Source organism: Rhineura floridana, chromosome 1 (assembly GCF_030035675.1).
Source record: "Rhineura floridana isolate rRhiFlo1 chromosome 1, rRhiFlo1.hap2, whole genome shotgun sequence".
In the NCBI taxonomy this organism is placed as follows: domain Eukaryota; kingdom Metazoa; phylum Chordata; class Lepidosauria; order Squamata; family Rhineuridae; genus Rhineura; species Rhineura floridana.
The window spans coordinates 316,341,586-316,361,849 of NC_084480.1; the positions used below are offsets into that span (position 1 = coordinate 316,341,586).

Below are 20,264 nucleotides of genomic sequence, written 5' to 3' on the forward strand. Positions count from 1 at the left end.
CTTCACCACCAAATGATTGCATGTGAGGACTAGAACAGGCATTTCCAGGAGGGGCTGATGTCGTGTGGAACTCCATCTCAAAGAGAACTCATTTGTGTCGGAGAGTCCTAGCTTTTAAGAGAAGGGTCATAGCTTTCTATGAAAAAAGAAGGTCCCAAAGTCAGTCCCCAGCACCTCCCAGTAGGGCTGGGAAAACCTCCTGTCTGAAACCCTACAGAGCGGCCGCCAGTAGGGACGGGTGAGAATTTCAATTCTGTTCGCTTTTCAAGCAGAATTTATCAAATTTGCAATTTCCAAAACAATATGAGAACTGAAACACAGGCATCCTTTGAAATGTGCATTTGTTAGAATTTTGGGATGCAGTTCTCCAACTAAACAATGTTTACAAAAATGCATGTATTAGGGGAAAGTGTGCATAAAAATGAATATATGAGTGAAAATAGCATGCAAAAAGGCATGAAATGATGAGAAATGGCTTGCAAAAATGTGCACCTTTGTCAAAACTGCCTACAAAAAATGTGTTTATTTGGAGAAATTCACACTAAAATGGTGAATTTTCATGAGGATTTAAAAAACATTAGCAGATTGCTGCAGAAATGTAGAGAGCTGAATTTAACATTGGAAAAATGAGAAACTGAGAGAACCGAAAGAGACAGATCTTTCCATCCCTAGCTGCCAATCAGCATACATAATACTGAACTAGGTGGACCAAAGGTCTGACTCAATAGAAGACAGCTTTGTAGCTTTCCAGAGGCAAGCCAAAATAAGTTTACTTCAACGGCACTTTCCAGACAACCTTTGTTATTATGTTATTATTACTCATAGTTTTTATACTTGTAAATACAAGGAGGATCAATGGGAGACCACATGCTTTGCATGAAGAATGTCTCCAGTTTACTCCTAGGCATCCCCAGTGAATATAGCTCTCCAGGCTGCATACACCTCATGCTTTCCACCTTAAAAGAGCAGTCAATTCCAGGCTGGATAGATTAATGGTCTATCTCAGTATAAAGAAGTTTCTGATGTTCAGACTGAAGAGAGTTTTGGGTTTTTTTTCCTGCTTCCCCATCCAACTCTAGTCAGATGCAACAAACTAGAGATCCTGGATGGAGATGTGGAATCCCACAGACCAAAAGATTCAAGCCAATTCTTGAAAAGATTAAAGAAGCATCATGCTACAGATGGAAAGGGACATCTAAAGAGTTCTGCATTTGGGTCTCTCATGCAGCATCAGGGGAACTTATCCATAGATATGGACATGAATGTGTTTTTATAATCCCTTAAGAACATAAGAAGAGCCTGCTGGATCAGGCCAGTGGCCCATCTAGTCCAGCATCCTGTTCTCACAGTGGCCAACCAGGTGCCTGGGGGAAGCCCGCAAGCAGGACCCGAGTGCAAGAACACTCTCCCCTCCTGAGGCTTCCGGCAACTGGTTTTCAGAAGCATGCTGCCTCTGACTAGGGTGGCAGAGCACAGCCATCATGGCTAGTAGCCATTGATAGCCCTGTCCTCCATGAATTTGTCTAATCTTCTTTTAAAGCCATCCAAGCTGGTGGCCATTACTGCATCTTGTGGGAGCAAATTCCATAGTTTAATTATGTGCTGAGTAAATAAGTACTTCCTTTTGTCTGTCCTGAATCTTCCAACATTCAGCTTCTTTGAATGTCCACGAGTTCTAGTATTATGAGAGGGAGACAAACTTTTCTCTAGCCACTTTCTCAATGCCATGCATAATTTTATACACTTCTATCATGTCTCCTCTGACCCGCCTTTTCTCTAAACTAAAAAGCCCCAAATGCTGCAACCTTTCCTCGTAAGGCAGTCGCTCCATCTTTAATTAGGGACAAAGAGAGTATCAGTCATGTTCCATTCCTGCAGCAAAGCTATTCACAGCAGCAGTTATGTGCCCCGAACAGACAGCTAACTTGCAGACATTTTTCAGTTATCCATGCAAGGTTTAATTACGAAAGCTGTTATGCAGTGGAGCCTTTTTGCGTGCCTGCTCCATACAAAGCAATTGTATTTGTTTGCAGGGAGAGAAGAAACAGGTGTCATTTGGAGAGGCAGCACAGGGGGCATACATGCTGATTTGGCACAACAGATGTGAGGCTGAGTATTCCCAACTGCAGCCCTTGGAATCTTCTAATCTGCTTTTGTTTTTTAAAAAAGTGACTTAAATAAGCATGCCTGTCAGAGAGAACAGAAAAATAAAATGAAGCATTTGCACACCCCTAGTTTTAATCTAAGGGAATGCAGAATTTCCCAGTCCCAATCAATCAGTTAATCAATCTATCATAATTTATGTCTGTAAACAGCTACTTTTCATTACAAGGAGGTCCATAATTCTTTCATCCATAATTTTTAACCACATGGAGATTTTGGTGGAGGATGGCCAAGCACGGAAGTGTTGTGTAACCCTTTTCCCCGTAGTCATTTTCTACCTCACACTCACCATCTCATTTAGTATTTTTTCCAATTCTGGGGTGGTGGTGATGGGTAAAAGAATCATACCCATGGGAAAAAAAGTAACTGAAGTGGGGCAATTTTGATCAAACAGCCGAGGAGAAAGGTTTAAGCCATCCCTTAACACCCATCTTGTACTTTAGATTGTGAATTGTTTGCAAGGCACTTCAAGGGTAAAGTTGCTCGCCTCCGTAGCAATCTTGATGCTCCATCTGCATCTACTGTGGTCCTTAATGAGGTGTCCAGTGCAACATCTGCTGCAAATCTTTTGATCGGTTTCAGTTGATGCAGCCTGATGACGTACAAAAGGTGCTTGCAACAATAAGGCCAGCAACCTGTCCTCTTGATCCTTGCCCTTTTGGGCATATTAAAGCTTGCTGAGGGTATATGACCAGGGCCGACTTATCCATTAGGCACAGTAGGCGCAGTGCCTAGGGCCCACAATACTTTTAGGGGCCCACAAAAATGTTTCAATTTCTTTTAAAATCAGAAGAAAAAATGAACTTTTAGGGTCGAAGAAAATCTTTTAATTTTTTTCTCACATCAGAAAAAAATGAATTTTTTTAGGGTCCACAAAAATTTATTAAATTTTGCCTAAAACAGAAAAAAATAAAATGTTGAAATATTTAAAATTATATCAAAAATAATTTTTAATATTGATATTATTATGGTGGGAGGGGCCCACAAAGGCAAAAGTGCCTAGGGCCCACGAAAGTCATAATGCGGCCCTGTATATGACCAAGTGGATCCAGGGTGTGGACAGTGCATCATTGTAGGAAGGAGTGGTCCCTCCACCCTGAAAGAGGCGGTGATCCGACCACCCCTGAAAAAGCCCACCCTGAACCCATTGGCTTGTGATTACTGCCTAGTAGCAAATACCCCCTTTTAAAGGAATGTGATTGAGAAGGTTGTGGGAGCAGCAATTGCAAATACTCTTGGATGAAACAGATTATCTTGAGCCATTGCAACCTGGGTTTATGCCTGAATATGGGACTGAATTGGTCTTGGTCACTCTGATGGATGACCTTTATCGGGAGGACAGGGGGAGTGTGACCCTGTTATTCTTACTTGATCTCTCGGCAGGTTTTGATGCCATTGACCATGGTATCCTTCTGGGCTTACTTGGTGAGATGGGTATCAGTGGCACTGTTTTATAGTGGTTCTGATCCTATCTCCAGGGTCGTTTTCAGAGAATAACATTGGGTGATTGACTTTTGGCCCCCTGACAGTTGTGCTGTGAGGTGCCACAATGTACTATCTTTAATATCTATATGAAGCCCTTGGGAGTAATCATCAGGAAATTTGGGGTGAGGTTTCAGCAGTACGCTGATGATACCCAGCTCTGTATTTCTCTTCAGTATCTGAATCGGGAGAGACCATGCAAGCCCTGGACCACTGCCTGGACTCGGTGGTGGGCTGGATGAGGGCCAATAAACTGAGTCTGAATCCTAGCAAGGAGGTGCTGTGGGTTGGTGATTCCCAAGTTCAGGTAATTGGTCATTGCCTCTTTTGGATGGGGTCATACTCTCTCTGAAAGTGGAGGTCCGTAGTCTGTGGGTGCTCCTGGATCCATCCTAGTTGCTAGAGGCCCAGGTGACCTCGGTGGCCAGGAGTGCTTTTTATCAGCTTCAGCTGCTAAGACAGCTGCATCCATTTCTGGACTGGGATAGGCTGACCACTGTTGTCCATGCACTGTTAACTTTCAGGGTGGATTACTGTAACGCACTCTATGTTGACTGCTGTTGAGGTTGGTCCAGAAGATGCAGCTGTTGCGAAATGTGATGGCAAGACTGCTCACTGGGGCAGGGTAATGTCAACATGTTATCTCGCTGCTGAAGGAATTGCACTGGCTGCCCATTAGCTACTGGGCAAAGCTCAAGGTTCTAGTTTTGGTATATGAAAACCTATACAGCTCGGGATCAGGATACCTAAAAGATTGTCTTACCCCTTATATACCCAGTCAATCACTGCGCTCTTCAGGTGAGGGCCTCCTGCAGATACCATCTTATCAGGAGGTCTGTTCCGCACAACATAGGATGCGGACCTTTAGTATTGTTGCACCTACCTTGTGGCATTCCCTCCCCTGAAATATCAGACAGGCACCATCTCTGTTATCTTTTCGGCACCTCCTGAAGTCCTTCCTCTTTCAACAAACCTTTTAAGTTGATATTTTATTCACTAATAGGCAAAAAACCCCTTGCATTTTAAGAATGTACCTATAGCATACAGATATTTCTATCAAACTTTAAAAAACAGGTAAATTGGGCACCTACAAATTTGGGTACCTTGGAAGAATTTGGTAACATGTGCCCCTGAACATATGGTGAATGTTGACAACACCTGCAGTGCCGGTGCCAGGCTATTTTGCGCCCTAGGCAAGGCTAACTACTTGCACCCCCCCAAAAAATTGCTAACTTCAATTTTCAAAAACAGATGTCTTGCAGAAAAAATGAAAAGCACAAAACTTGAAACTGCTAAATTTATTTTAGTTGCATTTTTCCAAGGGTTAAAAAAACTCATCTGTATAAAACTGTACCCCTCTGAGGTCTCCGCCCTATGATTGCACCGGCCCTGCACCTGCCATCACCAAAGATGGAGAATTACATTTTTGTACATTTGTTGGTGTTCTTTTCAGTTTGCTTCTTTCCTGGGAAAAAAGCCACTGGGAAGTGTAGTTAGTGAAGGGTGCTGAGAGTTACTAGGAGACACTCTATTCCCCATACAGAGCTACAGTGAGATCAGCTGACTGTTGAACCACTCTGGCCACTGGCGCTCTGTCAGGGGAATACGAGTCTCCTCTCAGCACCCTTCACAAACTACACTTCCCAGGATTCTTTGGGGGAAGCCAGGACTGTCTAAAGCGAAATAAAGGTCTGGTGTGGGTCTGGCCCCCTAATTAGCCAAGCCAATCAGCTGTCAGTCTGGCTTTCAGAACAGTGGCAGTTGGTTCTTGCCGGGCGTTATCATTAGTATTGACTTTAATGTACAATTTCTTAAATTAATTAAAAATCAGCAAGACATTTTTTTAACTTTTAAACTGCAGAGGATGAAGGTCAGGGTATGGGGCAAGGTCAGTAATATGATTACAGGTACTCAGTGAACATGGCCAATTTTTAATTAATTTTAACAAATTCTGAGAACTGACAGAAAAAAGTCCAAAAGGGGGTTGGGATTTTTCCTCTCTATACAATTTGAACTCTTGATCCTCGCTGACTGTTTTGTGTATCCCCATGAAAATTGAGAGGGTTGTTAAGCAAGCATTTCTGAGTCCAGGACTATGAGTTTTGTAAGGTTTTGTTTTGAAATGAGCTTATGGGAAGCATCAGAATGGCACTGGGGGGTATTTTCAATTTAACACTGCGGAATGCGAAAAATCCACGCTGGCTATAGTATAATCCCAGTCTGTCTGTGCTGTAACTGCTTTTTAAGATGTTTTTAAAGTTGTTTTTTAAAGATGTTTTAAAGACGTTTTGTTTTAATATGTTTTAGTCTTCTGTTTTTAGTGCTTTTAGTGTTTTCTTTGCTGCCCTGGGCTCCTTCTGGGAGGAAGGGTGGGATATAAATTAAGCAATCAATCAATCAATCAATCAAATAAATAAAACATAAATAAATAAAATAAATTCCAGTATTCTACTGTTTTCATTTAGAAAAAATAAAGTAAGTAGGAAGAATTATAGACCTCCCCATCATATGTATTTTGACTGTTAGCAACCTGCATCCAGTTATGTAAAAATAAAACTAAAGAACAATTTTCCCTGGTACTCCCGTGTGATAACCTGTGCAAACTAGGATAGAAAGATCTGTCAATTTCGGTTCTCTCACTTTCTCATTTTTCCAGTCTTAAATTAAAATCTACACATTTCTACAGCAATTTGCAATTTTTTTAATTGAAAAAGCCTCATGAAAAATTATTGTAGTGCAAATTTCTTCTAAGAAAAATATTTTTGCATACAGTTTTGACTAACGTAGACAATTTTTGCAAGCAATTTCTCCTAATATAATGCATTTTGTATTTATCTATTTATTTATTATTTGATTTATATCCTGCCCTTCCTCCCAGCAGGAGCCCAGGGTGGCAAACAGAAACGCTGTATATTCTTTTTTATGACGTTATGGTATTTTATGTAAACCGCTTAGGGATTTTGTATATTAAACGGTATACAAATATTATTAAAAAACACACATCAAAACTTCGTAAGAACAGACCTTAAAATACACCAAAACAAAACAACTTTAAAAACATTTTTTAAAAAGCTTTTAAAACATCTTTTAAAAAGGGTTAAAAACATGGTTTTTTTTTTAAAAAAAACATATTAAAAAGCAATTCGAACACAGATGCAGACTGGGATAGGTCTCAAATTAAAAGGCTTGTTGAAAGAGGAAAGTCTTCAAAAGGCAACTAAAAGATAACAGAGATGGCACCTGTCTAATATTTAAGGGGAAGGAATTCCACAAGGTAGGTGCTGCCACACTAAAGGTCTGTTTCCTATGTTGTGCAGAACGGACCTCTTGATAAGATGGTATCTGCAGGAGGCCCTCACCTGCAGAGCGCAGTGATCGGCTGGGCATATAAGGGATGAGATGGTTTTTCAGGTATCCTGGTCCCAAGCTATATAGGGCTTTGTACACCAAACCTAGAACCTTGAACTTGGCCCGGTAGCAAATGGGCAGCCATTTGTATGTTATTTTCAAGAATATATTCATCTTTATGCACACTTTCCCCTAATATATGCATTTTGGGTAAACCTTATTTAGTTGGAAAACTGCATTGCAAAAAGTTTCCTTTTGTGGATTTCGAAGGATGACTTTGTTTTGGTCCTTATATTGTTTTGGAAAGCACGACTTTGATAGATTCAGCTTTAAATACAAACTGAATTGAATTCCCCCTCCCATCCCTAGTGCAAACTGTCTGGGAAAGTGGAACTAATAGATCAGCCTTCTCCAACCTGGTACTCTCCTGATGCTTTGGACTACAACTCCCATGAGCCCCAGCCACCATAGCCAATTGCCAGGTATGATGGAAGCTGAAGTTCAAAACATCCAGAAAGTGTGCAGTTGGGAAAGGCTGCATTAGATCAGTGCATGAAAATGTAACCCTGAGCATCTCCACACAGGATGGTTTGAGAGCGCATTATCCTATTGGTCTCTTGTTTCAGATCAGAATTCAGGATCTGTGCTGTTGCATTTCTGCCAGCACATTATGTCTCTCCCCCACCCACCCAAATGAATCAGGGCACTAGAGTTCTGTGCAAAACTGACTTTATGATAGAATTTTTCAAAGCCATTAAGAAAAGGCGAACACTAGATCTTCTTTGTCTTCTTATATAATTGCAGTGTTTATTGGCTAAAGCACTTTTTAATGCAACATATTCAGCAAAGTTGAGATTGATGCATGACCTGTATGTGGAACATCTTTGGCTTCCACTAGATGATGTGATCAGGTACCCTGTGAATGAGAAGAAAAGCTGATCAGTATTCATCACATTTGACAGAGAGGAAGGAAGGAAGGAAGGAAGGAAGGAAGGAAGGAAGGAAGGAAGGAAGGAAGGAAGGAAGGAAGGAGGGAAGGAAGGAAGGAAGGAAGGAAGGAAGGAAGGAAGGAACCTCTTGAAATGTAAATGTATCTTCATCCAGTACACACCTATTGGGTAAGAACATAACGCAGGCTCTGCTGGATCAGGGCAAAGATCTATCTAGTCCAGCATCTTGTTCTCACAGTGGCCAACCAGATGCCTATGGGAAACCCGCAAGCAACAGCACCACTTGGGATCCCCAGCCACTGGCATTCAGAGGCACACTGTCTCCGACTTAGCCATCATGGTTCATCACCACTGACAGCCTTATCCTCCATGAATGTGTCTAATACTCTTTTAAAGGTTGAAAGGTATAAAGGCTGAATGCTCAACTGTCTTCCATGTATTCCATGCTTGGGAAATTCTCAGGGTGCTGGCAATCCAAACTATAGGAAGCCAGCATAATTTACACCAGGGTAAATTATGCTGGTGTAACTTACCCCATTCCAAACTCTGTTCAGAAGTGGGGCTAGTGCCAGCTGAGATGGTTTGAGCCTGAATAATAATAATAATAATAATAATAGTTGTTGTTGTTGTTGTTGCTGTTATCACCTGCCCTTCACCAGCAGGTACAAGGGTGGATTACAACATTTTATATTCAATGTTAAAAATAAAACAGATTAAAATCACGGGAAGAAGGTGGTTCCATTTTGCCAGTGTAACTTCTGCTGGGTTGCTAGGCCATACAGCTGAGCTGAATAGAGTCTGGAAAAGGGGTAAGTCTCCCCTGCCTTTTCATAACTTCCCCCACCTCTGTTCAATTGGCTTCAGCTCAGCCCCGGCTAAGCCGGGATGTAGGACTTCTGCTAGTGTATCTCTGGCTGAGCCGGGGTGGGGGACTTCACCTGTCATAGCCTCAGCTGAGCCCAGGCTCAGCCAGCTCAACTGGAGATCCACCTGTTCCAAACTCTGCTCATCCCGTGGATCTTGGGTTTGGATTGCTCCCTGATTTACCTTCACACTTAGAAAGAACAATAAGGACAATCAGTCGAGATGTGATTAAGATGATGGTTGAGACATGATCTAGATGTTGCATCTGACATGCAGTTCAACCTCATCCTGATGAATGTCCTCTCCCAGGCTGCATCATTAACGATGGTGGTTCACAGACTTTCTGGTGCAATGGAACACTTTTCACATCCACATCACAGGGATTTGGGGGCATTTCTTAGGGTACCCAACTCAAGTCATGAAACACAATGACCAGACTATAGGGCCTCATCTTGTGCAGTTTAACACATCTCTGTGGTTACACATTGCAATGGGAGTAGGATAGTTCAGGGCAAACCATAATATTTTCATGATACTTTGTCCATCATTACTGATCTTCTCAGTGAGCAAACGGTTAACTTTCTAAAGAACTCCAGGGTACCCTGGACTTCTGTTTGAAAGCAACAACAGCAATACCAGAGAAACCCATACATGACTTGGAGCCATTCTGTAGGGAGTTTTCCCACCTCCAGTGCTCAGTCCGCCAACATGAATTGGGATTCACATTCACACAGTATGTACAGAATGTTCTACTAGATCAGGAGTGGGGAACTTGTTTTAGCCCGAGGGCTACATTGCCTTGTGGGCTACCTTCTGGGGGACAGATGCCAGTGGTGGGCAGGGCCAGAGGCAAAAGTGAGTGGAGCAATGTAAGTGTTACCTTTGTACAGTAGGCTAGATTTTGCACCCACTCACACACCCACTCTGTCTTCCATTTAGGAAAGCAAGAAGCATTATTAGCATTCAAGGATGCATTCTAGTCAGGCAAAAACACTCAAAGAAGGTGAAAAGCAAGGCCAGTGAGGGGGTGTGGTTGGGGTGAGAGGGTGTGGCCTGGGAGGAGACATGACCTAGGGCAGCCTTTCCCAACTAGTGGGCCACCAGGTGTTGTTGGACCACAACTCCCATCAGCCTCAGCCAGCATTGCCAATGGTCAGGAAAGATGGGAATTGTGGTCCAACAACATCTGGTGGCCCACTAGTTGGGGAAGGCTGACCTAGGGAGTGTTCAAAAAGCAAATTTGGTCCCTGATCCTGAGCTTCCCACCCTTGTATTGGATAATGTTGCAGGGAAATGGGGAATTCTCCGTGGGGAGGCAGATGGCACAGGAAAACCCATAGTGCTGAGAGAGGAGATGCAGAGCTCTGGTTATCAATGGGAGACAGGCATCTGCCAAAGGTTTCCAGTTCCAGCTTTGTGCAACTATGCTCATTTTATTTCTCTTTGGGCCAGTCATTCTTTAGCCTTCAAGCATTCCTCAAAATCAACAGGGTTACACTCATACACAAAAATGTTTATGCCACTTGCAAGTCACCACTAAGACTTTACAATGTGCCTGATTCTTGGGCTCTTTTAGGATTAGCCTTCAAGTTCCCACTGATAACAATAGGCCACTTACCGCTTCCATCTGCATTTTTCAATAAATGATTCTCTTTATTTGCTAACTGCAGTTCTCCTACTCATGGAATCCCGAGAACAGCATCCTCTTCAGAAGACGGCAATCAGATTGTTTTATGGGAACCCATTCCCTTAAAAGGGATGTTAACTAGGGATGGGATTTGCTGCCTAGTTCTGATCCACTTATATTCCTGTAGTCTGTCATTCAGATGGGGTTGCACTCCCCCTGAAGGAGCAGGTTTGTAGCTTAGGGGTTCTCCTAGAACCATCTCTGTCACTTGAGGCTCAGGTAGCCTTGGTGGCACGGAGTGCCTTCTACCAACTCCGGTTGGTGGCCCAACTACATCCCTATTTGGACAGGCATAACCTGGCTTCAGTGTCCACGCTCTGGTAACCTCCAAATTACATTACTGCAATGCACTCTATGTGGGGCTGCCTTTGAAGATGGTTCGGAAATTGCAGCTTGTGCAAAATGCAGTGGCCAGATTGGTAACAGGGACCAGACAGTCCGACAATATAAAACCGATTCTGGCCAGCTTGCATTGGCTGCCTGTATGTTTCTGAGCTCAATTCAAGGTGCAAGGCAATAGCTAGAACCCACTCTTGTTTTCCCCTGCTTGTCTGAAAATCTCATGAGTAAATTTATAACATTCAGCAGTAACAAAAGTCCCTTTGTGTATAGGAGATCTAAATAGGGTTACAATGTGTTGTGCTTTTCTAATTATGAGGAGTCTTTACTCCTGAGTGCTTCCATCTAACATCTCCACAACACTAAGCTCTTTTTTTTCTACAATAGCCTTCTGGTAACTTGCCTGAGGGCACTTAAACCCTATTTGCCAGAAGCAAGTAGGCTAGATTAAATGTTCCCTGCCCAGGCTCCCTAAGCAGGTGAGAAGGAATGCTCCCGTCACTTCAGCTGGACCTGGGACCACCCTCATTTAGCTAAGATTTCTATCTGGATTTCCAATCAGAGAATTTTTTGTTTGTTTGAGTGGTATGCTCCAAGCAACTGTGGTTGATGCTTAATGACATCACTGGGGCCTGCCCCATGACATCACTGGGGCCCACCCCATGACATCACTAGGGCCCACCCCTAAAATCTCAGGCTTTGGGATGCTTCTGACCTGGCAACCCTAGGTGAAAGTGCTGATGATCAGCTGCTCATTGGCATTTACAAATTGTTGTTCTCCCTCAGGCTGCGCTAGGAAGTTCTTGCTGGGAAATCCTCTAATGCAGCTGATCCTAGTGGGGTTCACGCTCAGTGCTATCAGCAGGCCCCATTTCCAAAGGGACAATTGGAAGTTCACTTGACGTTCCTGATTGTTCCTTTGTAGCCATGTCCTTACCTACCCTACGCCTGGCATCATATATGGCATCAGATGTGGGGCAGGTGACCATGGTTTGGAGGAAACGGCCTCACAGGCCAGAGGTTCCCCACCCCCTGCAGTAAACTCACGTGTTGCGGAGGATTCTGGGAAGTGTGCTAGGGTGCATCCACAGGCCTGCTGGGTCTCACCACTGCCCCTCATGAACTTTTCTATCGTAGAAACAAAACACCCCACACTGTCCTGCATCAGCACATTGCAAAGCAGGATTGGGAGTGGGTGGGCAGTCTGCCTTTCAGGGAAGCTTGTCCACTGTGTGGAGAGTGTCATTGCATAGTTAATCACTAGGTGGCACTGGACTTATATCTGGGAGGAGCCAAGAATTTCCAGCTGCTATTCTGTCCTTGTATGACAGAGACATTAAAGTTCTTGTCTGATTTCTTGCCTGGCATGTCCTCCAGCCTTCCATGACATCTGCCATTACTGGACTTCTCATTGTGGCAGCCCTGATGAGTTTCCAAGACATTTTGATGCTTGTTGCCTGCAACAGAGTTTGACAATTGCTAGAATTGGTTGGTTGCATTGGGATCCTGCTACTTGTCCAAATTGCTCAGAGAGGTATAGATAAGGTGATCTCATTTTATTTTCACAGCCCCTCTAAGGTATGTTACACTGAGAAGCAATGAGTCACCCACAGCCAAGCGGTGAGTTTACAGCAGAGAACAAATTTGAATCTGGAATAACTATCATTGCCTGATTTTTAATCACAAATCAGTTTTTCCCCAGGTCTTTCTGGAGATGGCGTGGAGTGAGGCTGGGAACTTCTGCATTCAATGCACATACTCTACCCTCCAAAAGTATGATTCTGTCTCTTTATAGAGTTGAGAATGGCAAAGAACTTTCTCAACCAATCTCAGCATTTCCCTTGCCATTTCTCACTACCCAGGATCTTGCATGAAACTGTAAAACTGTAGCCAATCTCTGATAATTATACATTCTGTACTTTCTTCTGATTAAATGACAAGCAACACTTTGGAAACCAGGGACTTCTTTTCATTGCCAAAATAATCTTCTCATTATGACAAGCCGGTCCTGTCCTTAAATACTCCTCCCAAGCAGAGTGATGTGGTTTTTGGAGGGTGATAACAATTCTCTTTTGGCCATTTAGCTCCTCCAAAGGCAATCTGGCTTCATAATGAACCACAACGTTATCTCCTTGACAACTCCATCTCATGCCTTCCCACCCACCCCTCACCTCCTAGTCCTAGAGGAACTCATCAATGAATATATTGGAAGAAGCTTTGGCTCTTGGCTGATTTGCCCATGGGTCAGCTTTCCATACGTAACGAGAGATACAATGGGTTACTTTGCACAAGGTAAATGGTACGTTTGGTTCCCACCTTCTCTTTGAATAGGAATGGGGGAGAAATTCAATTCAGTTCACATGCAAAGGTGAACTGACTTAATTTGCACATTCTGAAACACAGCCATAATTTGGAATTCACCCTTCTCCATATTTTGCAAGACAGTTCTCCAGCCATGTAATGCATACAAAAATGTGTATACAGGCGTCAAGTGTGCATAGAAAGGCATGTATTAGTGTGGGAAAATATTAAAAAATGCATCATATTACATAAAGCTGCAGTTCCCAGAGTATTTTATTTCAGTGTTTGTAAAAGCAAACATGAAACTAGCTGCGGCTCAGCCATAACCTTTTTAAACCCAGGGGATGCTATCCGACGTGCTAACAGCAAACTATGGACCAGACTGGTGGTGCTGTGTGTGTGTATGTGTATTCTGCAACATATCTGATGCAATAATAGTGCATTAGCGGAGGATTTATGCTGGACCATCCACACATCATCCCACTTTCTTGGTTGTTCTACGATGCTTCTGCAGTGTTATTGCATGATTGCCATTTGGGGAGGGGGGCTCCCTTGTGCTATAGCACAACAAAGGTGAGACAAAAAAATAAACCTGGAGGATTTGTCGTATTAAACGTTACAAGATTTCAGCAGGAAATGACGGGATATGTACCAAGTATGAAAAAGCAGCAGTGGGTAGTAGTCAATAGAGCGCTAAGTTGAACATTTCATCACAGCAAGGATTTTTCCTTCTACAATGGAATGTTCTCACTCTCTTCTCCACCCCCCCCCTAAATCTGCCTCTGAGGTTTCCCCCAATCCTCTGGAGCAGATTTGGGGATAGCCTGGGGAGCATATAAGGAAGGGAAAATCCCCTTGCACTAGTTTAAGTTGTTCTGCTAGCACAAAGATTTAGTATGTCAACCCCGACAGGCACAAACAGCATTCAAAACTAGATCATGTATAACTGCCCTGATCCCATCATCTGCACAAATCATCATGTATACACAATAAAAAGGGCAACTGGATCACAAATACTGATTCTTATGAGACAAACTGGTGCCATCCATGCACAAGCAGAAGGCTTGGAGGAATCTTAAGATTCGCAGAGGTACTTAAAACACCTGAATAATACCCGGGGGAAGAGCTTTAAAACAGCCCATTGAGGACTGAGCTTGCTCAGTGGTCAAGAAATGCTGGCTGACAGGGGTAGGAAATGGAATACCAGTTGCTGGAGCCCGCAGGAGGGGAGAGTGCTGTTGCACTTGGGCCCTGCTTGCGGGCTTCCCATAGGCATCTGGTCAGCCACTGTGAGAACAGGATGCTGGATGAGATGGGCAATTGGCCTCATCCATCAGGGCCTTCTTGTGTTTTTATGAGAGAGAGGAGATGGAATGGCATATCCCAGAAGAGGGTATGGCTGGCTGACAAGAATCCTGAAGGTAAAAAGGGAGAGCAGCAATTATTGAGCAGGGGGTTGGACTCAATGGCCTTATAGGCCCCTTCCAATTCTATGATCCTAACCAAACACAGGAAGAGAGATAGAGGGACAGAGAGACGTAAATCTTCAAAATGGTACTGGAAAATATTAGATGTGTTTGGTATCTAAGTTGTAAGCACATTTCATAAAACTCTATTTTCCAGTACCATTTTGCGGCTTTCTCTTTTTCTGTCCAAAACCCTTTACAGTGGCACTCCACAGTCCAACATTGACTTGTAGACCTACTTGGAAGCCAGTACATCTCACTGAGTCTTTCTGTTTTCATTTTTCTAAAGCTCTGATGACTTGCAGAATGGGCAGCCCAGCAAAAAAGGTCAAAGTTACAAGTGGCAATAGCTCGCTGACTCCATCTTGGGGGCTAAAGAGAGAGGTCAAAAGCGTAAGCAAGGCACGGCCTAAGTGACATGAAACAGGCAGCATTGGGAGCCAACGGCATTGCTTGGCTCACTCTGACAGGGCTTTCCTTCACAGCTGAAGCTGCATTACTACTGCTGTGAGACACAGCCTCATTCTTGTATTTATTTTTAACAGATGAGCTACACTGCCCTGAGGGGTTGTTATCTTAATGGTGAGTAATCTTTGCAAGCAAAATAAGAAATAAAATAGCAAGAGACACATGGCCTCCTCCTGTTGCCTGCCGGAATCAACCCAGCTCTAGAAGGTCTTTGATGTCCCCCTTCATCCCAGGAGAAGTGGAATCTGGCAAAAGCTTCCAGAGGAGAGTATCTTAGGGGTCTCTGCGGAGTTACAGCTGCCTCGTGGAGACCAGTCCTCTCTTGGGTTTCTCCTCCAGGTAGAACAGCCTTTCCCAATCTGGCATCCTCCAGATGTTGTTGGACTCCAGTTCCCATCATCCTTGACCATTAGCCATGCTGACTGGAGCTGATGGGAGATGGAGTCCAAAACTGCCAGGAAAGAAACTGGGTTAAGGGCATGGATGGGCAGAGTTGTCAATTCTGGTTTCTCTTGGCTTCTCATTTTTACCGGTTTTAAGTTCAGTTCTCCACCCTTCCAAATACGTTTGTAATGATTATTCATCAGAATTTTAGGGATTTCTCCTAACAGACAGATCTTTTATGCAAATTTGTCTATATTTTCACACAGCAATTTCCATTACTATAATGCACTTTTGAATTTCTTTTTTTTAGCAATAGCTGCATTTTTATGCACATTTCACCTGTACCTTTGTATTTCTGTACACATTACTCGGCTGGAGAACTGCACCACAACATTCAGAAGAGTGTGAATGTCAAAGGATGGCTGCGTTTTGCTTCTCTTACTGTTTTGGAAAGAGCGAATAAGGTACGCTCACCTTTAAATGTGAACTGAATTGAATTCCTTCCCTATCCTCAGCTGAAAGGCGGCACTCATTACATTGTGAAGAGGCAGTCCTGCCAGGGTGGGAGAACAAACTGGGCTCAGGGGCATCCTTCATTCTATTACGTTTTGCCCTCCAGTGGTTGCTGAACTACAGCTCCCATAAACTCTGACCACTGGCCATGCTTGCTAGGGCTGATTTATTTATTTATTTATTTATTTTATTAAGCTTATATACCGCCCGACTAGCAACAGCTCTCTGGGCGGTGAACATTAAAAATACAATAAAAATAACACAAAACTGTACACAAAACTGTACAGTCTAAAATCAAAATATAATAATTTAGAATTAACAGGAATTAAAATGCCTCAGAGAAGAGAAAGGTTTTAACCTGGCGCCGAAAAGATGATAGTGTCGGCGCCAGGCGCACCTCCTCGGGGAGACCATTCCATAGTTCGGGGGCCACCACTGAGAAGGCCCTAGATCTTGTCACCACTCTCCGGGCTTCCCTATGAGTCGGAACCCGGAGGAGGGCCTTCGTAGTAGACCGTAGTGTACGGGCCGGTTCATATCGGGAGAGGCGTTCCGACAGATATCGTGGTCCCGCGCCGTATAAGGCTTTATAGGTAAGTACCAACACTTTGAATCTGGCCCGGAAGCATATTGGAAGCCAGTGCAAACGGGCTAGCACAGGTGTTATATGCTCAGACCGCTTAGTTCTTGTTAGCAGTCTGGCCGCTGCATTTTGCACTAGCTGTAGCTTCCGAATCGTCTTCAAAGGTAGCCCTACGTAAAGCGCATTGCAGTAGTCCAGACGCGAGGTTACCATAGCATGTACCACTGATGTGAGGTCCTCCTTACTCAGATAGGGACGTAGCTGGGCTACCAACCAAAGTTGGTAGAAAGCATTCCGGACCACCGAGGCTACATGAGCCTCAAGTGTGAGGGAAGAGTCTAAGATGACTCCCAGACTACGCACCTGTTCCTTTAGGGGGAGTGTAACCCCATCCAGGACAGGGTATATATCCACCATCCGATCAGAGAAACCATCCACCAACAGCATCTCAGTCTTGTCAGGATTGAGTCTCAGTTTGTTAGTTCTCATCCAGTCCATTGTCGCAGCCAATTCCAATGGAAATTGCAGTTCAGCAACATCTGGAGGGTCAAAGTTCCCCACCCTTGATTTAGACTGTCAAGGTTATATCCAATGTTAGTTCTATGCAGAGTAGACCCATTGAACTTAATGGACATGACTCACTTATGCCTGTTAATTTCTATGGGTATACTCTGAGTAAGCACGAGGGAGAAATTAGATTCAGTTCACATTTAAAGTTGAATTTATCAAATTCACACTTTCTGAAATAATGTAAGAACTGAAACACAGCTGTCCTTAAAAATTCACACCAAATTTTGCAATGCAGTTCTCCAACCAAAGAATGGTTACAAAAATGCATATATTAAGGGAAAGGGTGCATGAAATGTATGCATTTATGAGAACAGCATATGCATTATGTTAGGAGAAAATGCAAAGTGCAAATGCAAGATGCTTGCAAAAATGTGTTCCATCAGTCAAACTTCATACAAAAATGTCTTTGTTAGGAGAAATTGCACCAAAATGCTGACCATTTTCCATGAGGATTTTTTAAAAAAATAGCAAATTGCTGCAGAAATGTGGAAAAGTGAATTTTAGATTGGAAAAATGAGAAACGGAGAGAACCGGAACTGACAGATCCTTCCACCCCTAACTCTGAGTAGAACTTAACTGGATACGGACTTCAGTAGGTGATTTCTTGTGAGTTTGAAGCACCCTGCATTGCATGAAGACAGCGGACTGGTGCAGTCCTTGGGTTTGTCAGGTTTTTTTTAATCAGAGGGTGGGGGCTGGAGGAAGACAAGGCTTTTTCTTTTTCTTTTTTTAAAAAAAAGCAGCATTTCTCGGCATGCCTTGGGATTCGAGATAACCACCTTACAAACGGGAGTGATGATATTGTTAGGATATTGCTGTGAAACTGAGGCATTTAAAATCTATACAAGTTTGGCTCAATACCTCAGGGAACTGATACACTTTGAAAACTGGTAGAAGATATTGAAATATATAACAAATGTGTGAGTCTTTGCAGGCTTGTGAGAGAGCTGTTATAAAGAAAGGTCCAAATGGCACATTATTGCCCCTCCAAAACCTCATTAAAACAGTTACTTATTGCACTATTTACTGAAAGTTGTTTTTGGAAAAAAAGAAATAGGCTGCTTCTATCATGCATGCTAGACTTCCCCTAGCCGGTAGAAAATATGGGCGCAATATCAAAAATGCAATTATTGCAATAACAGGCCTTCATGTGTGTGTTTTTTTTTAAAAAATTGACATGTGAAAACTGTTAATAGGAGCTCTAGAGAATTACAGACCTATATTACAACTGCCGCTTGCTTACTCCATGCTGCGTGCTGAAGGTTACACGAAGAACCAACCAGAGTAGGAAAGCAAAATACATAATCATGAAGTTTGGGCAAAGTTAGCAAACTGTGTTTAAGACAGTAGATGTAACAGATTTGCCAGAAATGGGCAATCCTTTATTGCAGGGGTGGGAAATCCACTTTATTGCAGGGGTGGGAAATCCACTTTATTGCAGGGGTGGGAAATCCACTTTATTGCGGGGGTGGGAAATCCACTTTATTGCAGGGGTGGGAAATCCACTTTATTGCGGGGGTGGGAAATCCACTTTATTGCGGGGGTGGGAAATCCACTTTATTGCGGGGGTGGGAAATCCACTTTATTGCAGGGGTGGGAAATCCACTTTATTGCAGGGGTGGGAAATCTCAGGTCTGGGGGATGAATATGGCCCTATGGGCTTCTCTGTCTGGCCCTCAGGACTCTGTCCAGACCATTACCCCTCCCCAAGCCACTAGTCTACATCCTCCTGGAGTGTGTTTGCCTGGCTGTTGAACTTGCACTGTGATAATGCCTCTTTCTTGCCTCGATGAAGGATGGAGGAGTGGGTGTGTGCATGTGCATAAACGCACAGAAACCTCCGGGGTCTGTGTGGCTGGAATACAGCTTAGTGAACAAAGGCAAGAGTCACACATCCGTCGTTCCATCCCCAGGAGACTGCCTCCAAGGGAATTGCATCCGTTGGACTGAAAAGGCTTCCCCGCCTCTACATTATTGACAGAGCTTGGAAAAGTTACTTTTTTGAACTACAACTCCCATCAGCCTAATCCAGTGGCCATTGGTCAATAAGATCAAAGGCAGAAGTAAAATCCACGAAGGCAACAAAAAGCTCTTTTCTGCCACTTTGGGAATATTTCTGGATCAGGTGATGAAGAATAAAACACTGATCTATTGTAGACTTTCCCTTTATGAACCCTGCCTGCTCTTTGGCAATGATTGAGTTCTCAATAGCCCAGGCTTCCAATTTGCATAGTAAATATTTAGAGTACAATTTAGCTACAACATTGAGGAGGCTAATCGGTCTGAATTTTTTTGGATTTGCCTTAGAGCCTCTTTTATGGACAGGCACAATTATGCATACTCCCCAGCCCTGAGGTATTTTCCCATGTTGATTTATATAAGTGAACATTTTGGCAAAAACTGGGCACCACCAGACGAGATTTGATTTGTACAATTCTGCAGGGAGCATGTCCTCCCCTGGTGCCTTTTTTGCAGGCAAAGAATCAATCAAAGTATTTATTTCATCAAAGGTTACAGGGTCCCATTCAGGGCAGGAGGAGAGCAAAAAAAAGTCTGAATTGAGGGTACTACCTAGAGTTGGGCTGGTGATAGACTGACTGAAAAGGGAGGAAAAATGTGTGTCCCATTGTGTTGAAGTGATTTGATTGTCCAAAACACCAGTTCCCCCATTTATCCCTTTTGTCACCAGAGCCCAAAACCTAGTGGAGTTCTTTTCCAAGGTTGCCAGACCTAACTCCATCCACAGTTGGCGGATGTGGTTATCCTTTTTAGAGCGCAGCAAATTTTTGTACTCTCTACGGAGATGAATATAAGATTTAAAATTTTCTAGAGAGTCCACTTTTCTTAGTTTCCTTATGGCTCGATGGAATAAGTTTGTGGGCAGCGCACTGTGCATCAAACCAGCCTTGATTTGGCTGTCTAACTGGGTGGGAGCTAACCACAAAAGGCCTAATTTCTTTCACTATTTTGTTAAAAATTTCCAAGGGATCCAAAATGAACAGAAGTTGATCCCTTAAAGTTATCAACCTAGGGGACATTAGAAGTAGATTTATTCCTTCTTGGATCTTCCCATTCCAGCGGACCCTTTTGTCACCTTGAAGAGTCAGGTTCTCGGGAGGAGCTGGCGCTGAAGGGATAAATCCGAC

General features: G+C 43.3%; 1 protein-coding gene across 3 annotated transcripts in view; it reads right to left on the bottom strand.

The window, feature by feature from the left end:
* Positions 1-7,717: 7,717 nt before the first annotated feature.
* The window catches only part of TSNARE1 (t-SNARE domain containing 1), a 647,930-nt gene continuing 635,383 nt past the window's right edge, over positions 7,718-20,264 (bottom strand). For 2 of the 3 annotated variants that reach the window (XM_061607992.1, XM_061608002.1), the window contains exon 13: positions 7,719-7,909. The gene's annotated coding sequence lies outside the window, so the exon portion shown is untranslated. Of the gene's footprint in view, positions 7,910-20,264 lie in introns of all 3 variants that reach the window. The other variant, XM_061608012.1, reaches the window with a different exon arrangement.